The sequence below is a fragment of the Carlito syrichta genome, unplaced genomic scaffold (genome assembly GCF_000164805.1).
Source record: "Carlito syrichta isolate Samal-C Ts95f unplaced genomic scaffold, Tarsius_syrichta-2.0.1 Scaffold314544, whole genome shotgun sequence".
Lineage (NCBI taxonomy): Eukaryota > Metazoa > Chordata > Mammalia > Primates > Tarsiidae > Carlito > Carlito syrichta.
Window position 1 is genome coordinate 135067 of NW_007258640.1, and position 13719 is coordinate 148785.

The following is a 13719-nucleotide window of genomic DNA, read 5'->3' on the forward strand; positions in this document are numbered from 1 at the left end:
AACACAATGTCAAACCTATGGAGCGTTGGTAGCTGAATTTTTGTCTGATAAAAAAAAACCATCCTGGCACTTAGCTTTCTGTTCATGTATCCCAGGTGACGGCCCCAACAACTGTCCTTGCAGACACTCATGTGTTGGGCAAATTTTAACTGGTCAGATTACCACCCTGTGGTGACACTCCCAGGGTGAAATGGACACCTGTCTACACTTGGGGTGGGACCCCAAGTCATGCAGCAGGAATGTTGATGCTGTTCACACTGAAGGGCTATGTGCATTGGTGCTCAACTGTAGAGAAGTGGAAAGACCCTCCTTTTCAAGGATGATCGCTGCCATTGTTCTGGCTCCTGGGACCCTGCCCTGAAATTCTTGCTCCAAGTCCTATCAGTTAAAAAAGGATGTGTTTTTCTTGACAAAAGACGATTTTTCCTCAGCAAAGAAGGAAGTCAACATGGCAAGGTGCAACTGAAAACCTAGTGGAAACTTCTGATGTTTCTTTACCCAAAGCTCTTCACCTCACTCACAGGTGGGACAGCCAGCCATCATGGTTTGCCTGAGACTGAGGGGATTTCTGGGAGGTGGGACTTTCAGTGCTCAAATTGGGAGAGTTCTGGTCAAACCTATTTGCAGAGTGATTGGGGCAGGAGAATCATGTTTTTCCAGTCTAGTAAAACACAAAGTGTGTGAGTAGTTTTGCTGTTCCCCATCCTGTTCAAGTTTTCATGAAACAAATGTAAATGCATCTTGAGAGACACATTCCCTGCTCTCTGGCCAATCAGCTTCCTGCAGCCTGTGTTCCTGGCTTTCTGGGATTTGAGCACTTGCATCTGGTGTTCATGGCTTGCTTATCTTTACTGATTGCGCTCCAACATCGGGATTCGGAATGGGTCATGTCAAAGAAAGCGAAGGCAACCCTAGGGAGGGAGGGAACGCCCCAGCCTGAAACTGACTTCTGGCTCTCCAGCTCCCTGCCTCTTGGGTGTGGTGTCACATGGTAAAACAGAAATATGCTCAGATTAAGTAAACTGACTTTGAAATGAAACTCTAGTGGAGAAACACAAATGACATAAGACATGGCATATGTCTTTACAGGTTAAGAGGCTGGGCCTAGGACCGAGGATCCCAACCCTTGCATGCACTCGGTTGCATGACCTTAGGACGCAGCCTCATCCCTGTAAGTCTCCTCATCTGTAAAATGGAGATAATGACCTTTACCTCACTGAGCCCTTGGGAAGACCAAAGGACAGAGCTTCCAAAACACAGCACAAAATAGGCCCTTCATAATTGCAATTAATTTTGTATTTATACTACATTTATCTTAGGAAGTTGCAAGTTGGCTAAATAACAAACTATGTACAATAATCCAGGTTTTAGTGTTAAAGCAAGCTCCAAAGATCGATAGGTAGCATGTGTGTGTCTAGGCCTGTCTTCCTTTGGTGGTCACATTTCAAGTGATACATATATATGGAAAGATATCCTTCTTCTTCATTATGTATACGTTTTTTTGAGTTGGAGTCTCACTCCGTCGCCTAGGTTGGAGTGCAGTGGCACGCTCCTGACCACCACAGCCTTGACCTGCTGGGCCCAGGCGATCCTTCCATCTCAGCCTTCCGAGTAGCTGGAACTACAGGCGCGTGCTACCACGCCCACCTAATTTTTGATTTATTGTAGAGACGAGGTCTCGCCAAGTTGCCTGGGCTGGTCTCAAACCCATGGGCTCAGTCAATCCACTCACCTCGGCCTCCCAAAGTGCTGGGATGACAGGCTGAGTCACTGAGCCTAGCCTATGTATACTTTTCTTACTGAAAATTTTTCAAAGGATTTCTATAAATTTTAAGATTTTGAGTTTTGTTTAAAACAAATTATTCCCTTTGTTTTTATGATTTTAGGTTTACTATATTTGTAATTTTCAATGGACTAGTTGACTTCATGTTGTATTTTATAGACTTGCACTGTCCAATACAGTAGCCACTAGTCACACATGAGTATTTAAACGTAAGTAAATTAAAAGAAAACATAGCAGGACAGCGAGGGAGTAAGAAGCTCCCCAGATTTTCTCCTTCATAACAGCAATGAAAACACTGGCAAAAATGGTCAGAATCAACTTTTCAGAACTCTGGAAATTAACCAAAGGCTTATATTAACCCAAGAAGTGTTTGCTCAAGAAAAATGGACGAATCTCCATAAGAATCATGAGCTTTATAATGTTTTAATTAGTCCTTTTTCCATACCCACTCCCATGTCCCAGGTTCCATGGTAGTCTTGAAAAGTACAGTGGGCAATTATGGTGAAAACCTGCAGCCTGGCAGCCCCTAGAGGGTGCAGAATATGGTCGAGGATCTCCTTCAAAGCTCAATTTCCAGAAAGTTGTCAGTATTTGAGTCTCTGGAAGATCTAATTTTCAAGGTTCTTTTTATTTGACCTGAATTGCAGCATTCCAAGTGTAAACAGACTTTTCCCTAGAGCTGTCTGAAAAAAAAAATCAGAGGCAATTGTTGAACATCACAGCCACCTGAGGCATTGGATAATAACTGGGGCAAACAAAAGGCTAACCAAAAAGATTAAAGGAAATTTTGGGAAATGAAATGTCCATAGGGGGCTTTGAAAAGTTTCAGTATATTCTTGAGATTTTAGAAAGCTATGTTCAAGCCCAGGGATTTGCACATTCTCAGGAAAGACAAGATAAGGCCATAAGCACCAACTTTGACTAACCTTTAGGCTCCACACAAGAGGGAAATGAAGGATAAGGCAGAGTTGCACACAGAGCAAAGACTGGGAAACTAGTTGGTTTCAGACATTTAAAGACATCATTAATCGACCACAAAGCAGATACTTCAGTGGCTACACACAACAAAGAGTACAGAATTTACAGGATTAGCTCAGAAAAGTCGCTAATCAAACAAACAACAATAAAAGCAAAGAACAGTAACAATAAATTAATCTGGGGAGAGAGGGGGAAATCTGACGTCCAGAGTTCCTACATTCTGTTTGCAGGAGGACAGACCCTTGGACGCCCTTGGCTGATCCAGCTCTTCCCCCATTTTGCTTTTAATTCTCAGGCAGAATGAACCAAGACTATCACATCTTGAGATAAGGAGAAAATGTGTGGAATAATCCAGGCTGTGTCCCTCATTTCTCCTAGAACAGACTGTTCTGCAACTCATGAGTTCAGCAAATTAATGACACACAGAGAATAAAACCCAGAGCAGAGTGGTTTCAGGGTTCCTCAGCAGGACTCTCACATGGGGAAAACACAGAGGAGACGCCATCTGACCTGGGCAGCTTTCTGAGCCTTGGGACTTGGCATGATTTTAGGCTTTTGTTTATCCTTGCTGCTTATTTTTGAGTAATAAATCTGCTTTGCCTGACTTGTGTGGATGTTTTGTCTCACGAGACTAGACTTAACAACCCTTGCAATATATTTAAAATGTCCAGTTTTCAACAAAAATTACAAAATGATGCAAATTATGAAACAATTATGCAAAAATGAAACATAGCCTTACAGAAAGGAGAAAAAAAGCAATCAATAGAAATTTTCCCTGAGGAAGCCCTGATGTTGGACTTAGTAGATTAAATTTTAAATCGGTTAGTTTAAATATGCACCAAGAGCTAAAGAAAATTATATACAAAGCATGAACAAGAACTATGAGACTAACTCACCTAAGAGACAATATTAACAAAGATAAAGAAATTACAAAAAGGAGTTTAAAAGTGCAATAATTTGAAATGAAATATCCACTAGATACTTGAGAAAAGAAGATTTGAGTAAGCAGGATAAAGAATTCATACAATTAAAGATAGGTCAATGTATATTATTTAGTCTGATGAGAAGAAAGAAAAAAGAATGAAGGCAAATGAAAGAGTCTAAGATCTGCTGGATACTATCCAGTGAACCAACATTAACACAAAACAATCTCAGAATGAAAAAAGAGAAAGGGCAGATAATGGACAAAATCTTATCAATTTTGGTGAAAAACATCACTTTAATATCCAAGAAGCTCAAAGAACTTCAAATAAGATGAACTCAAAGAAAACCGTACCTAGGCACGTTATAATGAAACTGTTGAAAGAAATAAAAGCAAAGTGACTCATTGTATACAAGAGATACTTGATAGGATTAAGAGCAGATCTTCATCAGAACCCATGGAGGCTAGTAAAGAATGGGAGGACAAAGGTTGAAATGCTGAAAGAAAAACACTGTCAACTAAGAATTCTATTCCAGCATAGCTATCCATAAAAAATGAAGAAGGACTTAATACATTTCTAGATTAAAACAGCTGAGAGAATTTGGTGTCAGCAGATCTGTTCTACAGAATATAAAAGGGAGTCCTTCAGGCTGAAATAGAAGGACATTAGTTAGTAATTTGAATCCATATGAAAAAATTACAAGCACAGAACCTGTTAAAGGTAACCCACATGGGTAAATATAATCCCCTTTTTCTATCTGATTTAAAAGATAACTGTATAAAGCAATATCTACAAATCTGTATTGATTGGCATGCAAGTTATAAAAATCTAATCTGTATGACAATAACTCAAAGGAACTACATGAAAGCAAAGTTTAGGTTTTTTGTTTTGTTTTGTTGAGACAGGGTCTCACTCTGTCATCCAGGCTGGAGCATGATGGCATGATCACAGCTCACCACAGTCCCCATCTCCTGGGCTCAGAGTGATCCTTCCACCTTAGCCTTCTGAAAAGCTGGGGCTACAGGGTACCAGCAAGCCTGGCTACTTAAAAAAAAATTTCTTTTTGTAGAGATGAAGTTGCCCAGGCTGGTCTTGAACTCCTGGGCTCAAGCAATTCTCCTGCCTTGGCCTCCCAAAGTGCTGGGATTATAGGTATGTGCCCAGCCTAGGTGTACTATTGGAATTAAGTTGGTATTAATCCATACTAGATCATTATCAGTTTCAATGTTAGTTGCAATCTCTGGGAAGATCTCTAAGAAAATAACTTAAAAAATATTAAAAGAAATGAAAAGGGAATTAAAATGTCCCCATCTCTTCTGCCTACTAGTCTGCACAGAGCAGCTCTGTTGGAATTTTTCCAGCCACCTTTCCTTCATGTCTTTCTTATCTTATGCAGCAAGAAACCTCTGCAGACTAGGCCCTGGATTGTGGAATACTTATTTCTTTTCCAAGTCATATTCATTAATATATAACTAAACAAATATATTCATATATTCATTTATATAAAGGTGCTTAAAAGAAAATGTACAATACACGTTATGAATAAGCACACATATATGCATATTTTAATATTTTAGTTTCAAAAAGGGCAAAATTTCCCTTTATTCACATCCTTATTTTCTGATGTTTCTTTCCAAAGGGAAATTGCTGCCAACAATTTCTTGTGGATCCTTCCAGAGGATTTTAATTCATATATCCTCTTCTATTGCATTCTGCTTAAAAAGATATTTGCACAAGCAAGGTCAGATGGTACACTAGTCTACATCTTACCTCTTTCATAGAACAGCATTTCTTTGTTAATTTTTGATATTTGCTCACATAGATTGACCTCATTCTAATTCTTTTTGGCCTTTGTGTAGACATTCTACTGCACGGTGAATCATAATTTGCCACGTGCCTGTTGTATATGCAGATTGTTGTTTTTGGCTTTTTAAAAACCTTCTAAAATTGACAAATAAAAATTGCATATACTAATTGTGTCCATGGTGCTTTGAAATATGTAGACATTGTGAAAGGCTAAATGAGCTAATTAATACACACACCACCTCAATACTTATTTTTGTGGTGAGACACTTAAAATCTATTCTATTTTGCGTTCTGTTTTTTGTTATTGCAGTGAATGTTATTATGCAGACACATTGGCATGCTTTTGAGAGTGTATCTGTAGGAGACATTCCTAGCTGAAAAGTTTCAGAGTCAAAGGCTGCACATAATTAGAATTTTTATGCTTTGCCATATTAATTTCCCAAAAGGATACTTGAAATCACATTTCTAGTAATAATATGTGAGAGTGCCTATTTTTTTAAATCCTCACTAGTACTTGGTATTATTAAGCTTTTCAATTTATGTCAGTGGACAGAAAGAAAATATTTTACTTTAATTGCATGCATTTATTTTTGAATTAGGTTGAGCATATTTTCAAACATTTGACGAATTATATTTTTGTTTTTGTGAACTGTCTGCGGGGGTTTTTTTTTGCAAGCATTTTAATAAGCTGGTTGTCTATTTATGATTTAGTTGTAAGAGAAGAACCAGACTTTTCTGAGTTCCTAGTTACATTATTCAACCTTGGAGAGAATCCTTGATCTCTGTTGTCTTCCCTTCCTTCATCTGAGAAACAGAAGTGGATCATCACGCTTCATGGGGATTAGCAAGCCTCTTCAAAGCAGCAAAGGCTTCTGGTTGAATTCTCCTTCTCTGTCTCCCTCTTTTGCTGCTGGCTGAGGACAGCGCTCTGCTTTTAGGGGCTTATGTGATTAGGTCAGGCCAATAGTGCCATGGAACAGAACAGAATATGCGTCATATTTCATCATACTCACATGCATCCTGAGATAGGTTAGGTGCAGACTTTTTAGAGCCCTGACTGCCATGGCAACAAGACTTTTCTTTCTCTCTCTTTCTAATACAGATTTGGGAGAACTCTGCTAGACAGAACGGGTGAGAGTGGAACTGCTCTGGGCAGAAGCGGGGAGGGAAACTTGAGTCTCCACGATCGGGATCTCTGTCCAAGGCACGTCCCCAATACCCGGAACCTTCACTTTGAATGTTACAGGTTCAAGGTGCTGGAGGCTACTTCTTAGACTTGTGCTTTATTGGACAGGGGAAAGCATCAAACCGTTGGCATCTTCCTTAGATGGTTTGTTGGGATACTTTTACTGAATTGGAATTCTGAGTGATTGGGCCACAGGATCAATCGGTTTTGATAAATAGGAGAAAGAAGAAGCCAATCCTGAAGTAGTCGAGAGGCTGCAGTGGAAAATTCTGCGATGCTGGAGTCTGCCTACTACCAAAAGGGCCCTTCAGCAAAGAGGAGCAAGGAAGGACAGGGGTATGAGGTAAGGACTGGACGGGCATTGCACAAGACAACAGTCAGAACAAACAGAAAGCAAAGGGTGCTTTATTAAAGGCCAGATGAGGCTCGCAGACTCTCTAGGAGGGCCAGAAACTGTGCCTGGAGGTGACAGAGCCCAGAGTGATAGGAAAGCACAGCCAGGAACAGTGCCTAACTACGCCAAGGAATGGGCAGACTCTGTTGATATGCTTTGCACATGTCACCTGCTTGGCAGAGCCCGGTCAACATGCTTGCAGTAGGGGAGTGTGGGAAGCAGTGCTCAGTGAGACAGAGGCCCAGCCAAAGAGGCTGGGATGAATGGGTGTTGAACAGGCTAACCAGCATTTGCCGCTGATGAAAGGCAAATTTCTCCTTCACACTGTAATCAGTTCAAAACCTGTCACTGCTGCTAGGACTTTCTGGGCAGTGCCTTCAAATCATTTTGTAAAATTGTGATCCCTAGTAAGAAGGACACTTAGTGTGATGACCCAGTACATGTGGACATACCTCAAACCCTATGTAAACCTGAGGTTTCCACCCATATTGAACCTGCAGCAGACATAAGTGGAAAATGCTGGTTGAAACTCTCAGCTCTGCCTTGGTGTACCAAAGGTTCTAGAGTCACTTTATAGCCATCTGAGGTGTTTCTGTCCCAAATACTTAGCACAATGGATCCAATTGTCTCATGAAACCATTAGGATGCATATTCTATAATTACTTTACTTCTAAGAAGGCCTTAGGATGACTTCAGGCATTTACTGTGATTGTTTCCAATCCTTACTATTATTTCCCTTTTATGGATGCAAAACTGAAGATCAGATTGGATAGTTCACTCACACAAGACCACACCGCTGGGCAGCGGCTGAGCTGTGATTCAGATCCAGGGCTGTCTGACTCTAAAACCCGATGGCTTTTCTTTATAACATTCTGATATTGCTGCCCCCCATGCACCAAGCTAGCCCGTAAGAGAAATCACCATGGACGGTGTCTGGCTCTCATGGTTTGCCTCTCCATGCATTGAGCAAGGGTGGCTTTGACTTTGTGAACTTGGATCAGCACAAAGTGATCTTCAGCACTGCTGTTTTGAATGCAGACCCATTCACATCTGTACTTTCTTTTTTTTATTATAAAGATGTGGGGTACATTCAGGGTTAGGTATACAGATGTTGATTATGCAGGTACCCTTGTTGATGAGGTGTGTCCTCCCTCCCCTGGCAGTTTCCCTCAACTGCCAATCCTACCCTCCTCTGGCAGTTTCCCACTACTGCCAATCCCTTTCTTATAGTATTATAACTGTTCAAGGTCTGCTTATGAGTGAGAAAATATGGAACGTTGTTCTTTGTCTCTGGGATAAATCATAGAGTATGATTGATTCTAAATCCATCCAAGTTACTGCAAAGGCCATATGTTTGTCCTTCTTTATGGCTGCGTAATATTCCGTTGTGTATATGTACCACGTTTTTTAAAAATCCAGTCCAGCTTTGATGGGCATCATGATTGGTTCCATGTTTTTGCTATTGTGAATAGAGCTGGAACAAACATACACGTGTATCTTTTTTGTAGAATGATTTGAGTTCCTCCGGGTATATTCCCAATAGGGGAACTGCTGCGTCACGTGGAAGGTCAATTTCTAGTTCTTTCAGATATCATCATACTGTCTTCTAAAGAGGTTGCACTAGTTTGTGCATCTATATTTTTATGCCCAGTGCTTTCTGGAGTTCTATACATTCAAGTAGTACCTTTCCAAATACCGGAATGTGAATGCCAAAGGGCGCTTTGATGCACAACTTTTGTAAAAAGGAGAATTTCCCAAGTTTAAGTAGAGTAGATGTTTTGGAAAAGAAATATAGCACATTCTTTAGACTTCTTCTAGGGGTCATTCTGAGAAAACTCACATATCCTTTTTGTGGTCCCTTTATATTTAGTCTTACACACGCACACACACACACACACACACACGAAGGCAAACTGATTGCAATAGAGTGCCAGGTGCTGCCTTTTTGTAAGGTGGTCTGCTCAGAGAGTTTATACAGCAGTTGGGCCATGGCTTGTTAGAGAAGTTGCCAAGGATAGTCTCAGACAGAAACGTTTCCCCCACCAGACAATTAGTACAGTGTTAGGGAACCAAAGATGACCTCCACTTCAGGCTGAGATGAAGCTTACTCTGGACTCTTCAAGGACCCAGAGTTCCCTAATCCTGTCCCTGACTACTCAGGACAAGAATATAAGAGAGGTTTTGTCATTTAAAGACACAACCTAGAGGCAGGTGGTCACAATAAAGGCACTAAACTGCCTGCAGAATGCAGCTCTATTTAGGTCCACACACATAGCTAGTGGTTATCGCTGGATGGGTAAAATCACTGGGAGCTTGCTAAACAGGAGATTCTTGACTCCTGCTCCAGAGGGGTTCTGTTTCAACTGATCTGGGCTTCCAGAAGTTCTAGTTTTTAATAAGTAACTCAGGTCACACAAGAATTCCACCTGTCTGGCCAACGGAGCTTGTTGGAGAAGGCACACAGGGGATGGACTTCCTGAGCTTTGTGTTTTCTGAACTGGGTACCTATAACTCCATTTTAAGGAAAAAATGGAAAAATAATTTGAAAATGCCAAGTGGAGAAATGGGTTGAAATGACAATATAATGGAATCTTGTGTGGCCAATAAAAACCCACACGCACACAAGTGATACAGACACAAAGGAGATGTGGATGGTCACAATGATGTGAGCAGATAATGGGAAGGTGAGAGTGGAAATGACATGATTGCACTTCATACTGTTTAATTTCATCTACTTGACTATTTTGTACAATCTTCTCCAACAATTAGGTATGAAAACAGGCACATCTTTGGGGTTTTGTACCAATACTGGGCTCTGTAACAAGAACAGAGAAGATTTAATTCCTGTCTACAGAAACTGATGGTCATGTGATGAGATAAATGACAAAAGAGATCTAAAGATGCTACAGAAAAATTGCAGTATTTTTGGCCAGAAGATCTGAGTTCAGCCCCCAACCTCAGCACCAAGTGAAACACGCGCTGGCACATCTCTTCTCTGCTTCCAGAGCCAGTTTTTGCACCTTGCAAATGAGAAGGAGAATAATAATAAACATGACTACTTCAGAAGTTGGAATAATGGTTCCATGAGGCTCATACAAACAAAAGTGCTTTATAAACTATAAAATGCTATACAAATGTAAATGTACTTTCTGTTCTGCAAAGCAAAATAGCGAAATGTCAGCACTAGGAAACATTTCCCCAGGAAGGTTTCCTTCACCTCTCTGGTCTGATTAATAGTGATTTCTTGTAATCAAGTATTTCTGAGGCTTGTGAGTGTCAGGAAGCATTTCCTAATAGAGAGGGCACAATGGCCACAGGACAGCCATTAACCATTGACGGATACTGTGGACCACAGTGGTGTGCCCAGCCTCGACGTTCCGTGAGCCTATTCTTGTCCTTGTCTGTAGAGGGAGATGTAAAAGTCTAAGTGTGGAGTGGACCTAGTCATGTGGAGTGTCCATTCACTCTTCTTCCCAGCACCTTGGGTGCAGATTATGTACCCAATTCTGGTTGTGGGTCTGCGGTGGCATGGTGGCTTGGCACAGAGAACGAAAGGCCAGCCCCTTTTGTGTATCTCATTTCCCATGTGCTGCCCAGTGCTTCCTCTGGCCTGATGGATGGCTCGGCTAGGCCATTCCCAAAGGGCCCCATTGCACCCCAACAATTGGTCCCATTTATCTGGAAAGACTCTGAGAAGGTGGGAGAAGGGATTGAGCTCTCTCCCTTCTATGGGAAGGCAGCAAGCTAATGCCCTCTTGGAAACAGAGTGGGAGAATTAACCAGATGCTTCCAGCATAGTCAAGGAGTCCTAGTGAATTACAAGGTCATTTCCACACGGTTTATCAAAGACCGTCTGCTCCAACGTAAAGCTCCCGAATATGGTGTTTCATGAGGCTAGCTGGGATGTGGCCGGGTGCCTGAGATAAATAAATATTTGCTAAATAAGCAATTGCACTTAGAAGTGTGTTCCTGTCTCAGTATTAATGCAGTGGTCATGGGCATTAATTCTTGAAATGAAGCCATTTTATGGATTATTCCCAGCAGGGATTAAGAAAACATATTAATGTCTAGATATTTTAAGGTTCACGAAGTACAGAGACACAGTCCACAATTTCCAAGGGAAGGTGGCATCTTACGTGCAGAGAGGCAGGAACCCTATTCAGTGCTCAGCAGAGGAGAATGTGGAGACATTAGCTTCAGAAAGACTTGGGTTCAAGTCTCAGCTTTGGCTCTTTCTGTGCCTTTGTGCAAATAACTCCACCCATGTGAACTTCAGTTGCCTTATCTATAAACGAAGGACAACTGTCCACATCTCATGGGCTTGTTGTGAAGATTAGGTGAGATAATGTGTATAAAGTGTTTGGTCAATGTCATGTGCTCATTAAATCTTAGTTTTCCTTTCCCTTGAATGGTTGTCTTTTATTTTTAAACCTTGGGGTTCTACCAACTCTCACATTCCTTCCCAGGATGTTGAAGCCCTGGTGTATATATGCAATGAAATTGAACCCACATGCTCTTCATTTGTGTATACTAAAAGCATCAAAATGTTATTCCAGATGATTTGTTTGATGTCCCAATGTTCCAAAATACTAAAGTGGCAGCACTGAGTGTCTGGCGTGCTTTGAAGATACTGTGCCCCTATCCTTCAGATTTTAAAGCTGAATCAGTCATTGCTTTTCATGTCCCATTCATTTGGATTGCTCTTGTGGTAACTCTGGCGTATAAAATAGCAAATCCTGGCACGTGATTGCATTTTATGCTATAAAATGCTTTATATTTTCTCATTTGATCATCAAAGCAAACCTGTGTGTTTTGTGTGTGTGTGTATGTGTATGTGTGTGTATGTGTGTGTGTGTGAGTATTGCATCATTATCCAACATTACAGATGGGTAAGTTGAGTCTCAGAGGGATCAAGCAACTCATCTAAAGGCAACAAGCCGATATTGGCAACAGTGAGTTTCAGATCATATTTCCAAATCTGGAGTGTGCCACAGTCATAGAGGCCTATAAATTAGGGTCTGTTTGGCGTGATACGTATCTCCCTTTGCCTGACTTTCACTTGATTTTCTATGGGAATCCCCAAAAAGTTTGAGTGTTCAGGCAAATCTTATCGATTTGTTGCTCAGTGAACAAAGTCACCAGGGGCTGGGCTCAGTGAACATTCTGCAAGCTGAGTAATTAAAAAAATTCCGGCAAGAATCACAGAATTGAGGGCTAGCAGGGCCCTTCGGAGGTGGTTTTATTCCTGGAGGCATTCAGGATTCCATTCAGCAAGTATTATTGTGGCCAGCTATGTGCCAGACTCGGAGCAGGGAACAGAAGACCCAGAGTCCACCATGATGGACAGAGTCCTGGCCATCAGGGACTTCGAATCAGTCTTTCATCCAATTCTCTGAATTCATAGGAGAAGTGGGCTTGAAGAAGGGAAATTACTGTCTTCCAGGCCACATGCTGTCAGCTAGTGGCAGGTTCACACTCTTCCAACTCCCACTAAGCTTCACCCCACTCCTACCAAGGCAACTCAGTTTAGAGGAGAAAAGACTCCCAACACAACCCTTCCTTCTACGTGGGTGCAGAAGAAAAACAAACTTCCTTCTTCCTGGATAGCTGTTCCAAAGTTCTGGACTTTTCTCACACGGCCATGACATGGGTCGTGGTGCCCACTTGGGGGAATCCTTGTGGAAGGAAAACCAGAAGAGTTTCCATGGTCCTCACCTCAAGAAGCCAGTCTAGGTGGCAGATGCTGGGCTCCACGCTGCCCATTACCAGATGGAGCTGGGCAGCATCTCAAGGCACACTCTGCAGGCCTCTGCTTTATACTTGGGGACATCCAATCCGCTGATCCCCAAGGCTCCTGTCTCCGGTGGAAGCACTACTTTCCAGAGGATGAAGGCCAGCTCCAGGAAGAGCTTAGATTCTCTTAAGTGGTGCCTCCAACCCAGGAAACAGAGGGAAATAACCAAAAGGAAAAAAAAACCCATCTCATCGACAGGGTATGGGTCCTTAAACATCAGACCCCGTTCTGCCTAAATCAAGACATCTGGTCACTTTGTGTCAGCAGGACAAAGAGTCTTTTTTTCCCAAGCCAGGATTTTGGCTTTAATCTTTTCCCGAAGAAAAGAGTTCTCATTACGTCTGCATCTTATCACATCACTGTGTATCATAAAGATGCCGTTATCGCCTTTTCCTTCTGATTAACTGGCCCTGAGTGATTCTAGCCAATGTTATGAGCTGTGCTATAAAAACAATGACACTAGTATCACCCAGTCATCAACAGAGGTCAGACTTATAGGCACTGTGAGTAATCCTTAAGAATCGCTGCAAGCCCTTCATAATAAACAATGACGAGACTGCTTCTTTGTCCAAACTGCTGCGAAGGGAGCCTTTCTGCAGAGATATGCTTTGGCACCTGCAGATGGAGTTTAAAAGCCTCCAGCAAGCTCAAGTCCAATGCACGGCCTCACTTGTTGGCTTGGTTTCCTGAGTCGAACAACAGAAGGGAATAGAGATGTAGCACCTGGTGTCTTCAGTGGCCAAGCAGCAAACAGATGTTATCCCTTCCCAAGAGAAGCACCCTTTGGAAAGGAGCTTGACAGCAAAGATAGGCACTGTCTCCAAATTTTAAATGTGGACATGGAAAGAGAAGTAT